Source organism: Balaenoptera musculus, chromosome 11 (genome assembly GCF_009873245.2).
Source record: "Balaenoptera musculus isolate JJ_BM4_2016_0621 chromosome 11, mBalMus1.pri.v3, whole genome shotgun sequence".
Taxonomy (NCBI): domain Eukaryota; kingdom Metazoa; phylum Chordata; class Mammalia; order Artiodactyla; family Balaenopteridae; genus Balaenoptera; species Balaenoptera musculus.
The window spans coordinates 75,341,426-75,362,007 of NC_045795.1; the positions used below are offsets into that span (position 1 = coordinate 75,341,426).

Consider the following 20,582-nt stretch of genomic DNA (forward strand, 5'->3'; position numbering starts at 1 on the left):
AGTTGAAACCAAGCAAGACCCTGTGGGGCCCTTCCAGGTACCAAAGTCTTTCCGTGTCCCTGTTTCTCATTTGTAAGGAAAAGACTTCAGCCTCCTAGACCTTCCCTGAGTTCCAAAGGGCAGATTCAAACAGTTACTAATTAAGGAAGGGAGGGAATTCGGAAATAAAGGAGGAGCAGTCAAGAAACAATAGTGCAGAGATAAAGCAGGGTTCTGGTTCCTTCTCAAGGGATATACATAACAATGTATCTTTGAGTTCTTCTGCAGGAACCAAGGCCCCCATCCACTTGGAGGATGGTAACTTCAGGCTGAGGACAAGATTCCTGGAGCACCACACAGTTACCTCACCACCAACGAATCAGAGGAAAGTCACACACCCTGCAGCCCTCACCACAAATTTTACCTTTAAAAACTCTTCCCCGAAAACCATAGGGGAGTTCAGTGGGTTTCTTTTTTTTGAGCACAAGCCAGCTGTTCTCCTCGCTTGGCCCTGCAACAAACCTTTCTCTGCTTCAAACTCAGACTTTTTGGTTTGTTTGGCCACACTGTATGCAGGGCACAAGAAATTGCAGACAGCAACATTAAGTGCCCCCATGATAAAGGAATGACTGAAGAAATTCTCCTATGTGGAAGGATAACATAGTCATTAAAAGTATGGTTATGAAGACTTTGTAATAATATGGGGAAATGCTTATAATTAGATATAATAAAAAGATACGTAATTATGAAAATACAATTGTGTTAAAATATCCAGGCATAGATAAACTATAACATTGTCCACAAAGATTTAATTGCACAGTGGGTTATGGGTAATATCTATTTTTGTTTTTAGAGAAGTCTCTGTCATCCAGATTTTCCACAATGGGAACATATTATTTTTAAATGTAGAAAAAATACATTCATTAAATTTAGCTCCATTTATGTATGCGGCCAGTATTCACTGAGTACTCATTATGTGGAGGCCAAAGGTCTTCCTTTGCGAGACGAGATTTGTCAGAGATTTAGGTAATACTGGCATTATTTTTTTCTTGCCAGCAAGAATAACTTGCACCAAGCCAGGCAGCCACCTCTCTCAGAGCCATCCTTAACGTCTGATGGCCACCACTGCATCTGAATAGCTCCAGGGCTGACTCTCCCCTGTTTGGCCCAAGGGCATGTCCATCTAAGGAGCCATATTGGGCAGGTACCTTCCAACTAAAGTGAGGTCAAGGATCCCATCCACAATCACTAGACTAGCACAAACCAAGAAAGAGAAATCAAGGAGCTTCATAGGAGTTAGCACAAGGAATCAAATTCAGGTAGAAATCCCAGCAGGGTAGTATACAATTTATATTTCCCTAGAAAGGCCCATTCTAGAATAACGGAAAGGCTTCACTGTTTTCAGAATGTCAAAATCGAATTCTCCTGAATGCTGGGCTGCCCTGAAATCAACACTTAGGTTCTGACAACTTCCCAGTTCACCCTCAACAACGGCATCAAACCTCCAGTATGCTTTTTTGGAAGTTGATTTTTGTTTGATTTGATTTATCTGGCATCTGAAACTCAAGACGACAAAGGATGAAATCTCTTCTTGACCCGTGTGTAATTAACCACATCAAAGAAGGCTACAGTTAGATACAATGAAACATTAATATACATTAGTTCCAAATGGTTATATTTCAGATAGATATTATCAGGTACTTTCTCCCCTGTGCCAAAACTGCACACACTGCTTATTTCAGCAGAGACCCCATCCTTTCCAAAGCAAAGGTACTCAATGCTGCCTCAGGGACACAATTGTGGTATCTACAGAAGGGAAGGAGCATATAAATTCTGTCACTTGTTGACCAACAGGACCCAATTTCACAAGAATGGGTAAAATAATTTTGTTAGTCAAGAGATAATGTGGGATGCACAGATACCTCTGAGAGCCATTTGGGTGAGAGAGTTAAAGTGAATGTAATGAGCACTTTCTGAGGTAACTTGAATTGGAGATGAAATGCATTCACTGCATCTGGAAAGTTAGGATCCCTAATAACACAAAGCTCTGTGGCCTGGCAAAAATTTCAAAGACTAATAAAGGCTTTGGGGATTTTAGTATTTTTTTAAACTTTTTATTTTGAAAAAAAAATTCAAAACTATAGAAAACTTGCAATAATCATACCATTAACTTCCATATACCATTCACTAGATTCATCAATTGTTACGATTTTGCAATATTTATTTTATCTCTTCCTCCCTATTTACTATACTCCCTCTCCCTCAAATGAAAAGGGGAAAGAAAAAAAAAAGATTTTTCCTAAACCATTTGAGTATAAGTGCTGGACGGATACCAGAATATGGTCCTAGAATACCACTCCAAAATAGTATATTCAACACCCACTTTGACAGAAGGATTATTTTGAGCTGAAGGCAATTGAGAACATGCAGACTCTTTACCTCCTTCTGTCTAAAAATTTATAAAGAAAATTTGCATTTGTAAAGATGTCTTCCTACCAGGAAGAGAACAACTCTTAGAGACAACTTTATCACCTGGAGAGACTCTTATCTTATCTGCATAACAAGATAACTTTCATTTACCATACATTGCCTTCCCCACCTTACCATAACCTGCCCCCAGTCCCTTGCCCAGAAGTCCCAACCCTGTTTTTCTTTGTTTAGACTAGAATGATATATAAGCCTCAATCATCTGGCCACCTCCTGGAGCCACATTTTTTCTTTGTGAACTCCAGTGCCACTGCATGCATATGTAAGGGAGAAAAGTTTGCCACCTCAAAATATGCCTCTTTGGCACAAGGATTATTTTAACCTGCTTATCTTTATAGCAGACACAGGAGAAGCTCTGAAAACCAAGCAGGAGTTACTGTAAGACAAATTTACATTTGTTATACAAGGGAAATCTCTATTTGTAAAGGGTCTCCCTTGCTGTACCAGGCCAATTCTTATCAACGGAGAGGGCAATGACTTAAATCTGCATAACATCCTTACCCTTGTTTACTGTGCTTTTCCTGGTAATCTTCCATAACGGACTCTCCCCACCCTCAATATCCTCTTTGTCTTCAGCGGAAGATGTTATTTAAGGTGAGGGCTTCTACCATTTTGGTTTGTTACTCAGTTCTCCTGACTCTCTCCCATGTATACATTATTAAATTTTTGTTTTATTTTCTCCAGTTAATCTGCCTCAGGTCTACTTAATTCTTAGACCACTCAGATGAACTAAGAAGGGAAGAGGACAACTTCCTCCTCCCTGACACATACATAAGTAATTAAAACTATTTTTTCTTTTGTTAATCTGTCTTGTCAGTTTGACTTGTGGGCCCCAGCCACTGAACCTAGAAGGGTAGAGGGAAATAAGCTTTTCGTCTCCTGTAGTGAGATTTCAAAATCTTTTAAGAATTAGGATAGTCACATAACCATAGTACAATGATCAAATTCAGGGAACACTGATAAAATACTATCTTACATATAGTCCACATTTACATTTCTCAATCCCAAGAATATCCTGTATGGCCATTTTCCCCCAAGCCAGGGTCACAATGCTTTTAGTTGCAATGTCTCTTTAGTCTCCTTGAATCTAGAGTAGTTCCTCGGTCTTTCTTTGCCTATAATGTCATTAACATTTTTGAAGAGGACAGATCTGTGGCTAAGATATTTATGCTAGTCTGATTGTTTCCTCAGGGTTAGATTCACATTACATATTTTAAAAGGCATACTACTTAAGCGATTTTATGTCTTTCTTATTGCATTATATCAGGAGGCACCTGATGGAAGTTGTTCCCATTGTTGGTGATGTTAACTTTGATCCTTTGGATAAGGTGATATCTGCCAGATTACTCCTTGCATATGTGTGTATGTGTGTGTGTGTGTGTCTGTGTGTGTGTGTGTGTGTGTGTCTGTGTCTGTGTCTTTGTCTATGTGTCTGTGCCTGTTGTGTGTATTGATGGGATTTAGTTCATGCTAACCCAAAATATGGCACCTTGGTATACTGCATATTTTAAACTGAAGGAGTTTGAGAAAATGGCAGTAGGAAAGTCTCAAAGCTGCCCCTGGCATTCTCCCCTGACACAGAGCATAAAACCCTCATGTGAGAGGTGTCCTCCTTCTGGAGGAAAGGATCATTCCTATCTCTGAAGACAAAGGGACACTGAGAAGAATCCTTACAAACAGGCCTTGCTAAGTTGCTCCTGGTTAACTACACTTACCTCATATTCTCTGACCTATCATATTTCTACATGACTGCCCACTCGTCATCAAAGCTAGAATAAAAATACACAGGTCTGTTTCTTTGGGTCTTCATTTCCTTATGAAGGCTTCCACATCGTGTAAAACTTACATTAAATAAATTTGTATGCTTTTCTCCTGTTAATCTGTCTTTATCAGTTTAATTTTCAGACCCAGCCAGGGACTCCAAGAGGGTCGAGGAAAACTTTTTCTTCCCCTACAGTATAAATGCGTATAATAAATAATGTGTGGCGAGATTTTTTGAAACTATGCAAATATCCTGTTCCCAAAAAGTTTCTGCTCAATGATTTTAGCATTTACTGATAATTCTAGTCTGAATTAATTATTACTAGAGAAGCTGTAAAATAGTGATTTTCTAATTCCATCATTTCTTCCACATTTATTAGTTGGTATTCTATATAAGAAGAGCTTGCCTTCCTCCCTTCTTTATTTATTTATTTGTGGCTTAAGTATACCTTATTAATTTGACATTTAAGTATCCTGTTTGAAGCTGGCTTCTGTGTCATTCAGACATGTCCTCATCCATTTTTTTTCTAGCAGTTTCTTATTTGCTGGCACAACAAAATGTTCCAGGTTTTCCTTTACTTTCCCGCTTGGGACCTGGAACGAGAATTTCTTCAAGTTCCTTTTCATGGGAAATGGTATTTAGAAACAAAGAGCTAGGAACTAGGTGTGCTCATTGGTGCTGGGCTTGTCACTGCTTGGAGACCCTTTCAGAAGACAGAACTATGAATTATAAATATATATTTATATCTATATGTATGTTTAATCATACATATATATGTATGTTTAATCTATATGTGTGTTTAATCTATATGTATGTTTAATCATGTGTTCATATTGACACTTCTAATCTCAGTCCAATAGTACACTGTTCTACCTTCCCTTCCCTCACTCCATATTTATTTGTATTACTATTCTTCCACAGTGATATTCAGGCTAACCCCCCCCCCCCAAAATATATATACTCAGTCCTACAACACATAAAACTAATTTCAGAATGTTCCATCACTGCCACTATCAACAGCAATTGTTAATGTAAAAAGTTCAAGATTTCTTTCTAGTTATCTTTAAACTGAGCCAAAAGTACAGTCAAGATACTGTGTTCAAAATAACTTGAATTATTATTTCTTTCCCTTATGTGTGATCATATCACTCACTTGATATATAGTTAGATTCATTTACCTCTGTTTTTATTCCATTTTTATTCCCAATCTTGTAGTTTAATTTTATTTTATGAAAACATTAACATGGTTTCAAAGTCAAAACTATAAAGAAAGGTATCTTCAGGGTGGTATCACTCCCTTCCCTAACTCTTCTAATCCCATTCCCACACTACAGATTACCAATTTCATTTTTTCCACTTTATCCTTTCTATGTTTCCTTTTGCAAAAATAATCAGATAGATAGACATTCTTATTTCTCCTTCTTTCCTACATAAAATGTAGCATGCTATCTATATCCTTCCATACTTTGCTTTTTGCATTAACAATATCTCTGAGAAGCACTCCATGTTAATTCATAAGGATCCTTCTGATTCTATTTTACAGCACACCACTGTGTGAGTTATACCATGACTCATTCAAATAATCTCCTATACACAGGCATTTAGGATGTTTTCAATATTTCATAAGTACAGATGATACTGCATAGCTCTTCTTATGAGTGAAGTTAAACATATTTTCATATGCTGAAAGACCATTTTTATATCAATTTTTGTGAACTGTCTAGGTCTTTTACCACTTTTCTATTGGTTTTCTGGGGTTTTTTTCTCCTCAATTTGTACTTTGTAATAACTCCTCAAATCACATATGAAGAATGTTAGCTCTTTATCATAACATATCTTGCAAATGTTTTCTCCCAGCTTATCACTTGTGGTTTGACTTTATGTTTTTTGCCATGCAAAAGGATTTTTTTTTAAATTTTTAATTACACAGAGTCAAGTTTTATTGTATCTGAAATTTGAATTACAGAAAGCCTCTCCTTGTGCTCACTTTATAAAGGAATTCCCTTTATTGAATACATTTAAGTGTCCCTCACTATGGTATAAAAGGGTGAAACTGAGCAGGACCCTGCGGGGCACCTGGGCACGGAAGCCTTTCTGTCCCCGTTTCTTGACTCCAGCTTCCATGACCTTCCCTGAGTTCCAAAGGGCAGATCTGAACAGTTGCTAATCTGGGAAGGGAAGGGATACAAAGACAAGGGAGGGGCAGCCAGGAAACAATAGTGCAGCCTTGAGGCAGGGTCCTGGTTCCACCTCAAGGGATACACATAACAATGTCTTTAAGCTCTTTAAGATGTCAGCATTCTTCATACCAGAGAAAGACCACCTGAGGCTACATTAAAGGAATCAGAGAAGTTTATCAAGATTAGCTGAGACCAGATTAGAGGAGTGGAGGCCCTTCACACACCCTAATCTCATCAGCAACCCCACCCTTGAACCACTGCTATAAAACTCCTCATCCCAATCCTCCCTGGTTGGGACACATAGTTTTTCCGGGCAGGAGCCCACTGTGTCCCCCTTTGCCTGGCAAAGCAATAAAACTATTCTTTTCTACTTCACCCAAAACTCTGTCTCTGAGATTTGATTCCGCACCGATGCACAGAGGCTGAGCTTTTGGCATCAAGGGCATGCTATAGGAATTAAATACTATTTGCCTATTGACCTCAGGGAAAATTCAAAGATGCATAAACTTTGTTTCTGCAGGCCTTTCATCTCCTAACGGTGTAGCTTTCATTTTCCCTAACCCCAGGTTTCCTCAGCAGGCCAGCTTCACTAGAGAGCTGCAAACTAAACCTGAATTACTAAAGAAGATACTACTCACTCATCATAACCACAGGAATCTTTCTCTAGAGCAAATAATAATTTGTAGTGCAAATCTGTTTTATAATCACCTACTTTTATAAAGCAAGGATCACCTGTATTATATTTTATTATCTTTCATTGATGGTGCATTTTCTCTTATTATTTTTATCATCAAGTAATCCATGTTTATTACAGAAAAAAAACTATAGTTAAGTTAAAAGAAAAATTTTGGAACAGTTAACATTTTAGGACATATTACTGTATCAATATATACCTATTTTAAAACTCTATTCAATAAGACTATATTTACTATACTTCCTATTTTGTAATTTATTTTTATTTTCACTTAATATAAAAATCTTTCCATGTTTAGTCATCAACAATAGCATTTTTCGGGACTTGCCTGGTGGTCCAGTGGTTAAGAATCGCCTTCCAGTGCAGGAGACATGGTTTCAATCCCTGGTCGGGGAACTAACATCCCACATGCCACAGGGCAACTAAGCCCGCACACTGCAACAAAGAGCCTGTGCTGCAACGAAAGAGCCTGTGTGCCACAACTAAGACCCAATGAAGCCAAAAATAAATAAATAAATAAATTTTTAAAAATAAAAATTATATTAAAATTTTTAAAAATAGCATTTTTAAAGGCTACATGGTATTCCACTGTATAAAGTGTAGGGGAGAGAAGGGGAGCAAAATTCACCACCCCAAAATGTTTCTCTGGCATGAGGATTATTTCAAGCTGAAAACAATCAAGTCCCAAAAGATTTAGGAAGAAACTATGACCTTCCCCCTAACCGCTAAAAGAATGTAAATAGAGGACCTATTCCCAGAATACAGCTATCTCCAGAGATATCCGCAAAGAATGCAGGCTAGGCATGGTGGGGGTAGGGTCTAGAGATCAGTCCACTCTGTGTCCCACTGTCACTGCCTGGCCCAGCAAACATTTACTTACCAACCTTTTGCTTTTCCAAATCCATGTCAATGGCCTTCCTTCCCTTTGAAGTCCCAAACCACTACCCTCAACATCCTCTTTTGTCTTCAGCTGAAGATGCTACTTAAGGTGAGGGTTTCAGTCATCCTAATGAATTACTCAATTTTCCTGGGTCTCTCCCATGTAAACATGTTATTAAACTTTTCTTTGACTTTCTCCTCTTAATCTTTCTCACTTCGATTTAATTCTTAGAACAGCCTGAAGGACCTAGAAGGGTAGAGGAAAATTTCTTCCTCCCCAACAAAAGACAGAAAATATTTAACCATGTATTTTGCACTTAGGATGTTTGGTTTTTCTTCTTAGTATCATGAACAGCTCTACAACAAAATTACTTAAAGACACATGCCTTTGTGAATTTGTCAAGATATTTCTTTAAGATAAATATATAGACACAGAATTGTTGGATCAAACAGTATACAAGATTTTTTTATATACACAGCTGAGTTGCCACCAGCAGTATTTGAAAATAACTGTTTCCTTCACTCACACCTCACCCACTTAGTGTAAGCATTCTCCCTAATGCTTTTTTATCTCAATTTCTTAACACAAGACTGAACAGCAATGTAAAGCTCCACGAAAGTACAAGACGAGCAAATTCAGAACAAAATATTACTGATGCGTGTCTAAAACATTGTAAAACTCCTCCGAGTCTCTGAACAATCTATTGAAACATCTGAGAAACCACTTCATTCAAAGATGAAGATTTTTTTTTTTTTACTCTGCCTATACAGCTTGGTCTTTAAGACTTTAAAATCCGGTACAACTTCCTAACAGCCCTTTCCATTTAGTAGGAGCTCAATCTTGGTTCTGATTATAAATAAACAGGAAGGTTTCTAGCCAAGAAGCATAGACCCAAGGAAGTTGTGAGGAGAAACTTACATGAAAGCTTCTCCCATTAGAGCTGAACTAATTAAAATTCCATGATAATTCTCCCTCATCAGTTACTGGCTAAACACATTTGCCTTAGAAATTTTTACTTCAGGTTCTAGTCTAATGACTCACACTTCCAAATTACACTTTTAATTGAAAAGCAACAACATGGAATTTTTTTTTCACAACCATTTGTGCTTTCCCAAGAACATGTGACTGCTACTGATAAATCTACTACTTTGCACACCCCAATCTTTATGTCTAGGGTTCGAAAAACAGGAAAATAATGCTGTTCCATAAAAACAGTATGTGATCAGAAACACCTGCTTTAAAATTCAATGTTTGGTATGTGATGCTTCTTAAGTGTTTATTAAACTGCATAATTTCAAAGCCTGAAGTGGTATACTGCAATGTTTTCCTGGGAGTTGATCACATTTACATATCCTTTTACACTTCCTGTGAAATTAATATTGCCTTTTGTATCTTGAACTTAGCTAATATAACTTGACATTTTTACTTTTCATTGCTATGAGTAACATAGAGTGGACCCCCAAAGGGACCCCTGCAATGCCTACATAAGCTTTATTCTCTCGCTGTTACATTTTTTCATATGAATACATTAAATCAAGATTAATAAACCTTTGCAGAATTCAATGGTCTTGCAAAAAGGCAAGATTCATAATGCTAAAGGCTGCCCAGTGAATAAAGGAAAACTGCTCTTAAAACTGGAGCCAAGGGCTTCCCTGGTGGCGCAGTGGTTGAGAATCTGCCTGCCAATGCAGGGGACACGGGTTCGAGCCCTGGTCTGGGAAGATCCCACATGCCGCGGAGCAACTAGGCCTGTGAGCCACAACTACTGAGCCTGCGCGTCTGGAGCCTGTGCTCCCAACACGAGAGGCCACGATCGTGAGAGGCCCGTGCACCGCGATGAAGAGTGGCCCCCACTTGCCGCAACTAGAGAAAGCCCTCGCACAGAAACGAAGACCCAACACAGCCAAAAATAAATTAATTAATTAAAAAAACCAAAACAAAACTGGAGCCAAAGGCCAGGGTTCACAGAGCCCTTGTCACATCCAACAGCTTGCCAGACCCTTCACAAGAAAGAAACATTTCCACAATTGCTCAACGTCTAAGCAAGAGTGGCTTCATCACCAAGATACCATAACCCAGCTGGTGATAATTAGACCTCTTTCTCTCAAGGGTACATCTCTATCAAACATTAAAACCTGATCATGATTTCAGGATTCTTAAAATTCCACCTGAGGCACATGGTGATGGAAATGGGATGATAATCAAAGAAAGTGGATGGTAGAGGCTGAGTAAAGAGGAACATCAGGAGTAGCTAAGAAGCTCCACAAAGCAAATCAAAGGCAGAAAATGGAAATCTCTGGAACTACCACATACCACACTAGACAAAGGTCACTGGAGGCCCCAAAGGATCATCCCCCACTCATCTGCCCTGTAGTGGAGGAAAAATAATTTTCTCTCTACCCTTCTGAGTTCTTGGCTGAGACCCCTATAAAATGAGATTTAAAGGAGAAAAAAAAATTTAATTACATACATATGTACAGGAGTCCACAAAGATGAGACTCAAAAGGCAGCCAGAGGATTGAAGCCAATGCACCATCCTGAGTTAAGGAAAGGGAGAGGGGTCTGATGCTTCAAAAACAGGAAGGCAATTCACAGGAAGGTGAGAGGAAGAGATATTTCGAAAACAAAGGTCATCTTGCCAGGCAGGTAAGTCTCAGTGGTGAAAAAGTTCTCTGGCAATAGCTATCTTGCATTCTAATGTAAATTTCCTTTAAAAATGTAGATTTCCCTTATAAAATGTAGATTTCCCTTACAATGTAGTTTTTCCCTACAAAAATGTAGACCTACAAATGTAAAATTCCCTAACTTCTACTCTGTTTTCAGAGCTTCTCCTGTGTTGCAGTTTCTTAAATATAATCAGCTTAAAATAATCCTTATGTCAAAGAGGCATATTTTGGGGTTACCAATTCTGCTCCCCTTTACCACCCCCCCAGCAGCTGCTCTGTCTAGTTGACAATTTAGTCAAGGCCAGGAAACCTAAATGGCAATCTGAAGGAAAAGTTGGGGGCAACTTCAAGATACCTGACCACTGGGATAAATACCCCAAACCCTGTCAGAAAGCACTTTCTACCTACCATGCCTTGTACAGCTCTCATTCATTCTTCTACTTGAAGTTCATCTCCAGTTTGGTCAAGAGGCAGAGTAATGGGATTCAGGGCCAGGATTAGGGTGAGGCAAGTGAGACAATCACCTCAAGTACAAAACTTAAGGAGCGCTAAAAAAACAAAAAACAAAACCCCTCAGTAATCAAGATGATATTTCAGATGAGATTGGGCACATTCAGGGTGGTATGGCCATAGACCAAGATGAAACCTCAATGCAATATTTTTAAAAATCAAAATTGATGTGAAAAAAATAATGGTGAACAAAATATCAAAATTTTAAATAAAGATTAATGCCATGCTGAATCACATGTGAGCCTGCATATGCACTCCTATTTATATGTTTTCATGTATTTTGTTAATTTTTTTGGAGGACAGTGAAGCCAGAATTTATTACAATTTCAATTTTGTAGCTTTAATGGGTACAAAGTATATAACATTTTCAACATTTCTTTATCTTGTTTTCAATGGGGAGAATTGTCATCTTTGACATTTTCTCATTAGTAGTAATGATCTTAAATGATTTTAAATTAATTTACTTAGATCCATTAATTTAATTAACTTCATTTTTCTTTTGCCCCGGGCTCCAATATGGCTCAGCACAGCACTGGTCTTTAAAATTTTTATATTTTGTTCATCATAGATTTTTTTGGCATTTATTTGATTTTAAAAATAATACTGACCTAAAATATCTTTTTTCTTGATCACTGAGTATTTTGACACTCTTAAATTGTGCATTGGTTGTTCTATCCAAGTCAAAGTTGAAGCTATAGACATTTCAGATATGTAACATAAATAACGAAATGACTCTAAATGTGGACAGGAGCACAAGATGTTGAGAGAAGCATCCTACAGAATAATATGTAAGTATGGGCTCATTTGTGCTTAATTTTTTTTTTAAATAATTCTAAGTCATAATATATCAAATATACATGGATGGTAATGTTACACAACTCAGGGTCGGCTGCTCGCAGCTTGAAAGCCAGTACTCAAGAGACAAATGTTGATTGGAAAAGAAAGATTGCTATATTCAGGAGGCCAGCAATCTGGAGACAAGGTGGGCTCATGTCTGAAAACCAACTCCAAACATTCTGCTCAACCATTAAAGTTTTTAAAGGGAGAAAGGGGAAGTTAATCACAGTTAATCATTTGAGGAGGTGGTCAGAGTCTTCATTATCTTTCACTGTGTGCAGACTTTCTTCTGATTGGTTGGTGGTGAGGTAACAGTGTGGTGCTCTGGGAATCTTGTGATCAGCCTGAAGTTACCACCTTCCACCAGGGCAGTGGCCTTAGTTCCAACAGAAGAACTCAAAGATATATTGTTATGGTTCCTTGAGGAGGAACCAGGACCCTGCCCCATGGCTGCACTATAGTTTCTTGACTGCTCCTCGTTTGTTTCTGCGTTCCCTGCCTTTTCTGATTAGCAACTGTCTGAATCTGCCCTTTGGAACTCAGGGAGGGTCAAGGAGGCTAAATGAAGCCTATTTCCTATAAACAAGAAAGAGGGGACACGGAAAAGATGTGTACCTCAGAGGGCCCCACAGGGTCCTGGCTCCATTTCAGTAAAGGATAAAGAATTTAGTCATTGAGGCAAGAGGTTCTCAATCATGTTACTGCAAAATAATACATTGGGTGCTCAAGTAACATGTTACTATCAATAATAACTAAAGCATTATTCTTTGCTAATCTTGATATCTTTGAAATATCCCTACAACAATGTGATTCTCACTCACTTGTAGCTAGGTACATTTTTTTAATTTCAGAGAAAATGTACCGGGAATTATAAGCAACCACTGTAGATTCAAGGGAGTTCATGGGCATCTCAACAATATGTGTCACTGAGCACCATTTTGTATTGTTTTGAGGTTTTTTCAGTACGTGGTCAGTATCCCCTCTTTTCAATAATAGCAAACATTGTTTTGTTTGCTTTTTTAACTAGGCTTATGCAGGTATAATTTAAAAATAGTAAAATTTGCCCCTTTTAGTGTACATTTCTATGAATTTTGATGAACACATACAGTCATATAACTGTCAACTATAAATTGGCACTTGCCATCCACTTCTACAAGGATTAAATCATATGCTGCTGCAGCTGCTGACTTTCAACACCCCCTGAAAGGAGTTCAGGGTGGAGAGCAGAAATCAGGCATTCTGTGCTCTGGGAAAAACTGGCAGAACAGGTCTTCAGATAGTTAGATATTTTTAGGAGCCAATTTTATGAGCCCAATTCTTGTCTCTCCTCATATCTAGAAAAGCACTAAATTGCTTCATGGTGACGTCTGCTCATGACTAGCAGTAACCTTCATGAGACTAGCAGAAACCTTCTGCAAAAAACATGTGCTTGATTGCATGTACTCCCCTTTCACCAAAATCATATATATATTGACCTTCCCCCCTACCTCTTTGGAGCAGTTTCTCAGAGCTATCTGAAATGCTGTCTCCCAGGCTATAGTCCTCACTTTGCCCCAAATAAAACTTAAGTCACAACTCTCACGTTGTGCTTTTTTTTTTTAATTCAGCATAACCAACATTAAAATGAAGATATAGAACAAGCATTAAAAGCCCATTTTTAGATGAGACTTAGAGAACAAAAACCACTTTTTAAGTTAAAAAAGTAATTGGGAGAAGCAAAATAAAAACCCAGATTTGGGCCACCAAAGCCACTGAACACTTCTAAGTGAGATAAAAGGCATGAAGCAAACACTCTGTAGAGCACAATTCAGTTATAAAAAAAAAAAATTATATAATTAATTTAGCAATTCTATTGCTTTACACATAACTGTGCATAATGTATCTAACTCATTAAGACACAAAGTCTAGTCATATAATATTATCACAAGGTAACAAAGTTGCACTATTTTCTAGACATCTGGATTACTAAACCAATTTTACACATTTAATTCAGCTATTTGGTGTCATAAACACATAGCAAAAATTCACAGGGTAAAAAATGATTGTACATCTGGCACGAAGATGGCTCCAAGAATTGGACTTACGATGAGTAAATCATGTTTTTCTATCCTACTTCCTCCAGAGTATAAATACTCCAAATATAACTGTTTCCAAAGTAACCACGATCAAGAAAGGAGACTGCACAAAGGAGACAAGATGAATAAGTTATATCCAGCCCTCTTTAAAGGCTGAGACTTCCCCTCAGGATAAGGAACCTGTAGTTTCTTATCCTTGACAAGTTGGCCTATAAACCAAAAAAGAGTGTCTCTTGTTTGTTCTTCCACTGCTAGTTTTCTAGCTTTGGTGCACATCAGATTCTCCAGAGAGAGAGCCTAATTTTTAAGCCACTCATCATTCCTGTCTAGAACTTCTTTTACTCATTCATTCTTTTTTATTTTTCTTTTAATTTTTATTTATTTATATTTATTTTTGACTGTGTTGGGTCTTCGTTTCTGTGCGAGGGCTTTCTCTAGTTGCAGCAAGCGGGGGCCACTCTTCATCGCGGTGTGCGGGCCTCTCACTGTCGCAGCCTCTCTTGTTGCGGAGCACAAGCTCCAGACGCGCAGGCTCAGTATACTCATTCATTCTATTAGTTACTCTATGATGACTTCTATTTGCTGAGCCCTGGACTACGGATCCAAAATCCCAAACACCCCTGCATAGGAGACTAGGAAAGATAAGGAGTCTAGAGTCTCCATCTTCCCCCTTTCCTCCCCAGCCATCAGCTTCTGTTAGCATTAATCCTGTGAGTTGTGGCAGCCCTTGAGATTAAACATGATTAGTCTTAAAATCAAAGGCAACTACTAACATCAATAATAAAACAAGTATTAGAAGAAAACATTAATTTCTTTACAACTTCAATGTGGGGAAAGCCTTTCTAACTATGATTCAAATCCAAATGTTAAAAAAATTAGGAAAAGATTGAAAATTTTGACTATATGAAAATTTTAAAACTCTTTTGCACAGAAAAAAAAAAACCCATAAGCAAAGTCAAAAAACAAATGCATGCTAGGAAAAAGCATATACAATATATATAATAGATTAAGCACCAATCACTTGTTAAAAGTTAAAGGAAAAAAGGTATTCAAAACCCCAGTTTTTTGTATGAGCAAAATAAAGGAACAAGAAGGTCACAGAAAAGGATATAGAAATGGCCTTTAAACATATGAAAATATGCTTACCTTCACTTATAATAAGAGAAAAGCAAATTAAAACTACAGTTAGAATTACGACAATTGTACTACACTGATGTAAGAGGTTAACAATAGGAAACAGTGGGTGTGGAGTACATGAGAACTCATACAATTTGTATTATCTTTACAACTTTTCTATAAATATAAATGTATTCTAAAGTAACACATTTATTTAAAAACAACTACACCAAGATACTGTTTCTCACTTACCAGATTAGCAAAAGTTCAAAAGCTTGACAATATACTCTGTTGGCAAGGGTGTGGAGAAACAGTCCCTCTTTTGCATTGCTAGTGAGAATGCAAAAGGGTATATAACCTGTAAGAAGGGATATTTGGTATTAGCTAATAAAACTATGTATCTGTTTACTCATATATCCATCTACCTATTTATCTGTATGTTTACTTAACAGCAATGTCAGTTACAGCAATTCGCTCTGAACATACAGCTTCAACCATAAAGGAGAAACAACAGACACGAAGTTATTCACTGTGGCCTTATTTCTAATAACAAAATACTTAACAATCTAAGCCATCCACAGGAACCACCCCAGTATATCACAAGAAGGAATACTAGTCATCTGTAATAAAGAATAAGGAGGATTTTAATAAAGTGATATGGAAAAATTGCCAGGTTGAAAAAAAGCAAAGTGAAAAAGAATACGTGTAGTACACTACCTTCTGCATAAGAAAGTAGCATTTATACATATGTATGTATTTGCTAGTTTTGTAATAAACACCTGAAGGATAAACTGGAAACTAATGAAAACATTTTCTATGGAGGGTAGGTAAGACCTGGGTTGAAAGGGTAGGCATGAAATAGGACTTCCTTGGACAACTTTTTATCTAAGTTTGGCTTTTGAACCATGTAAAGTTTTACATATTCAAATAGAAAAAGATGGAAAAAACAAAACATAAACTTGCATGCAAACAGGAAAAGAAGTAAAAGGTATGCTATATTGATAAAAATAACCACAGACGACAAAAAATGAATTCCAATAAGTTTTGAGTCTAGTACTCTGAATGTACATTCACAGTGGAGCATTAGTACAAAAATAAGTACAAATTAATCTTGAACTTTACTTAGTAGATTGGTTGTTGGAAGTAGTATTGATGTAGTATTTCTGAAACTATTTTCTGAATGTTATAGGATAGAGCAAATGAATCAATACATTGAACTCTCACAGTGGAATAAAGGAGATATGAATAAGGAATGAGGGAAGCTGAAGAATTTTGTGATGTTGGATTTGAAATGTAGGTTATTACATATATAGTATATACATGTATATACACATAAATACATACATATATCTTAGAAGTAAGGACACCAAAGTATCAATGATCCCACCTAGTAGCCAAATCTTTGTTTCTAAATTCCATTCCCCGCTAAAGGGAGGCAGTGCTCTTTGAAGAAATGACTTATTCTTGATCAGGACTAGGGAAAATACAATGTAAGCTTAAAAGATCTTATTTTCTTCAAGGGCATACTCAAAACTGACAGAGACATGTCAAAAGGACACAGGAACTAGCTTAGAGGGGATCCTACTGGCTAACCTGGGGACAATTTGAGCATCACTAAAGAATAAGGATCTGTTTATATAGTTATATTTAATTTGTGGAACTTCCTTGAGCTATACACATATGATTTGCACATCTTCTGTAAGCTGACTTTACTTAATACAAAGTTTGAAAAAAAAAAGCTGTGATAAAAGCAGCAAAGAAAACACATATTTTATTTTAGCTGAAAGAAGTACCATACTGTATGAGTAAATTGTTCCAGCTAGGATGATAATTATCCAATCCTACTACGGATATGGGGAGGAGGAGCTCTTTTGTTACCAAAGAATATCAGCTAATAAATATAGAAGAACACCATCAGGCAAGATTCATCCATGAATAATAAAACCAATGGATGAAAAGTTCTTGGGAAACAGAATATTCACCCACTCTCAAAATATCACCTCACAGATTACTTACTAATTACAAAGCAAAAAAAAAATCTCAATAAAACACATACCTTCCAAAATTTGAGGTATTTGGAGAATATCACCTTAATCAAGTGATCATACGGCATCACCAAGAATGATACAAACAAATTAGGTGCCTTTGATATGGTACAATGTGAAGTATACAATATCACCTAGGTAGTATTTTAGCCAAAAATGTTTAAACTAAATCTAATCATGAGCAAACAACTGGACAAATCCACATTGCGTGGCATTCCAAGACACTGGCTTGGAAACTTCAAAAATATTAACTCATGAAAGATAAATAAAAACAGGAGACTATTCTAGATTAAAGAGTCCAAAGCAGTGCAACAACTAAAGAAATGTGTAATCTGAGTGGATTTATAGAAAAGAAAATAGAAATAAGGAAAAAGGGACACTACAAGGTACAAGGGACATTAATGGGGACATTTGACTATATTTGATAACATAGTGTTTAAATTTCTTGGGTGTGATAATAGTACTATGGTTACACATTGATCTTAGGAGATACAAGGTTAAATGTCAGGTGGAAATACAATGTCTACAGCTGAATTGCAATTCGTTTTTCAAAAGTATATAAATGAGAAAAAGAAAGCAAATGAACAACAGTGCCAAAATGTTAATGAATAACTGAATTCCTGTGAAAGGTATTTGGGTATCTGTTGTTCTCTCAGTTTTTGTTAAATTTTAATATTCTCAAAGTAAAAAGTTGGGAGGAAAATAATTGGGATAGACTAAAAAAAAAAAAAAATCAAGGACAACTAGCATTTTCTAAATGCTTGCTATGTGTCAGGCCCTATTCATAAGGGGGTTTCAATAATAACTCATTTAATCCTCATAATTCTATGTGATTGATAGTAATACTTATACAGATGAGGAAATTGAATACTACAGAGAGAAAATAACTTGCCCAAGCTAGTAATCAGAATAGTTAGGATTCGAACCTAAGAAATTTAGATTCAGAGTTCATTATCACAGACACAATATTCTTCTGCCCTTCAAATAAATAATAAATCAGATTATTGAAACATACTTATTAAATAATATGAAATAATATGATTAGTAGAACAAACATATTAATCACATCAGCCTAATGATTATACCTATCTGATATTTCCTACATGCCCAACACAGAATTCTGGAGGGTTCAATTGGTTCTGATTAGTTCTCTTTCCTATGCTGGAAAATAAGACCAGCAATAACTGGAGGCCAACGAACATCCTGGGGTGGGATGGAGGGTTGATTTTTATTACCATAGTGTCTTCAGTTATGGGCATTATTTTTAAAACAGAGAATATAGAGAAAGTCAAAGAATCAATATTTATAACTAGTAGGTTTAAAAAATCAAAGAAAAAGGAACAAAAGTACAGGTGCTTTGAGGTTTGGATTATGATAAAAATGCCATTATAAAGCGATCCATTTCCCCAGATGGTAGCGGCTAAAGACCCTAACACAGTAAAAATTACATCATTAGTCAGTTAATCAGTTTTCTCTCACAATGACTCAATGGGGTGCCTTCTTTAACTCAATACAGTAACCAGCTCACCAACAGTATCTAAAAAAGAGAAAAGTTACAAGCATAAAAAAATTGACACAAAAAGCTATGGAGAAGAGAGTCTGAAACAGACAAAAGCGGTTGTACTATAAAAGAAAGTGAGAAATGGAAAGGGAAATGTCAGGAATCAAAGGTTAAAAGAGAAAAGATCAGGATTAAAAAAAAAAAAGATATTCAAGTCTCTTATAAAAGAAAAGGGACAAGTCGGGAGATAAAAATCATGACCAGAGTTGAAGCCTGAAAACACAAGGCAACAGACAAAAAGAAGCAGTATTAGCAGTGCCATTCACTCACTCATTTACTCATTCATTTAACATCTAGAATATAGAAGGTACTTTGTGAACCTTTGAGAGACACAAAAATGATAAGCAGGGACCCCGGCCCTCAAAGAGCCTAGCTGCTCAAAATATTCTCATTTTTGCATGTTCCTATTTTTTAAATGTGATTTTTAATTATTGATGCCACACCTTAGTTAACTGTGGTAGTTAATTTTAGATGCCACACCTTAGTTAACTGTGGTAGTTAATTTTATATCTCAACTTGACTGGAACACAGGGTGCCCAGATTAAACATTATTTCTAGGTCTGTTTTTGAGGGTGTTTCTAAATAAGATTAGCGTTTGAATCTGTTGACTCAGTAAACGAGATTGCCTTCCCCAATGTGGGTGGGCATCATCCAATCCAGTGAGGGCCTGAAGAGAACAAAAAGACAGAGAAAAGGGGAATGCATCCTCTCTGCCTGACTGATTAAGCTGGGACATCAGTCTTCTCCTGCCATCAACTGTGACTTGCACCATCCGCCTTCTGGTTCTTAAAACTAAACTACCAGCATTCCTGGATCTCCAGCTTATAGATGGCAGATTGTGCAACTTCTCAGCCTCCATAATCATATAAACCAATTCCTATATATAATAAATATATTTATTTATTCCTATATAAATAAACACACACACACAGGTAAGCAGCTTTTGGCAGGAAAGAACACTTCGCAGGAGGCCCCTTTTGTCTTGTCACTTTAGCAAAGCTATATTGCAGGGGTCCCCAACCCCCGGGCCATGGTCCACGGCCTGTTAGGAAGCAGACCACACAGCAGGAGGTGAGCAGTGGGCGAGTGAACGAAGAAGCTTCATCTGCCACTCCCCATTACTGCCTGAACCATTCCACTTCCCCACCCCGGTCCGTGGAAAAACTGTCTTCCACAAAACCAGTCCCTGGTGCCAAAAAGGTTGGGGACCACTGCTATATTGTAACTAACCTTAAGCCAGGCACTACTCACCTCTGGCCAAGCACACTTTCAAATCTTTTGATCACACAATACCTTGCCTAACCTGTTGGTTCTTTCCTTAGATCAAAGAAATAGAAATGAAGAATAAGTAATTAACAGATAACTAAATCTCTTCCCTAGCTTCCCCTTCGGTAATCTTGTGAACAAACAGTGTGAACAAAATAGCATCTAAAGAAAGATCACAAGAAGTCGACAAGCGTGCACATAGTGGAAAATGGCAATGAGTATGATCCCCTACCTCAATGATCAACTGAGATTTTTTCTCCTTTTCTCTTTGAAAACTTTCATGGCTGAGCAGAATCTTCAGAGTTGGTTTTGGGACACAAGTCCACCTTCTCCCCAGATTGCCAGCTTTCTGATTAAAAACAACTTTTTCCATTTCTACCAACACTTGCCTCTTGAGTATTGATTTTCAAGCAGCGAGCAGCTGGACCTGAGTTCAGTAACACACACACACACATAAATACCTCCTATTGGTTCTGTTTTTCAGAAGAACCTTAATACGCTAATATTCTCATACTCAGCACGTA

The 20,582-nt window shown here is 37.2% G+C and overlaps 1 protein-coding gene across 10 annotated transcripts in view; it reads right to left on the minus strand.

Annotated features, from left to right (window-relative positions):
* FHIT (fragile histidine triad diadenosine triphosphatase) overlaps window positions 1-20,582 on the minus strand; it is a 1,509,753-nt gene that overhangs the window by 1,160,341 nt on the left and 328,830 nt on the right. For 2 of the 10 annotated variants that reach the window (XM_036870236.1, XM_036870232.1), the window contains 2 exons: window positions 15,439-15,544; window positions 11,057-11,196 (listed from right to left, as the gene is read on the minus strand). The exons of 7 other annotated variants lie outside the window; for them this stretch is intronic. The gene's annotated coding sequence lies outside the window, so the exon portion shown is untranslated. The remainder of the gene's footprint in view (window positions 1-11,056; window positions 11,197-15,438; window positions 15,545-20,582) is intronic. One more of the 10 variants, XM_036870231.1, reaches the window with a different exon arrangement.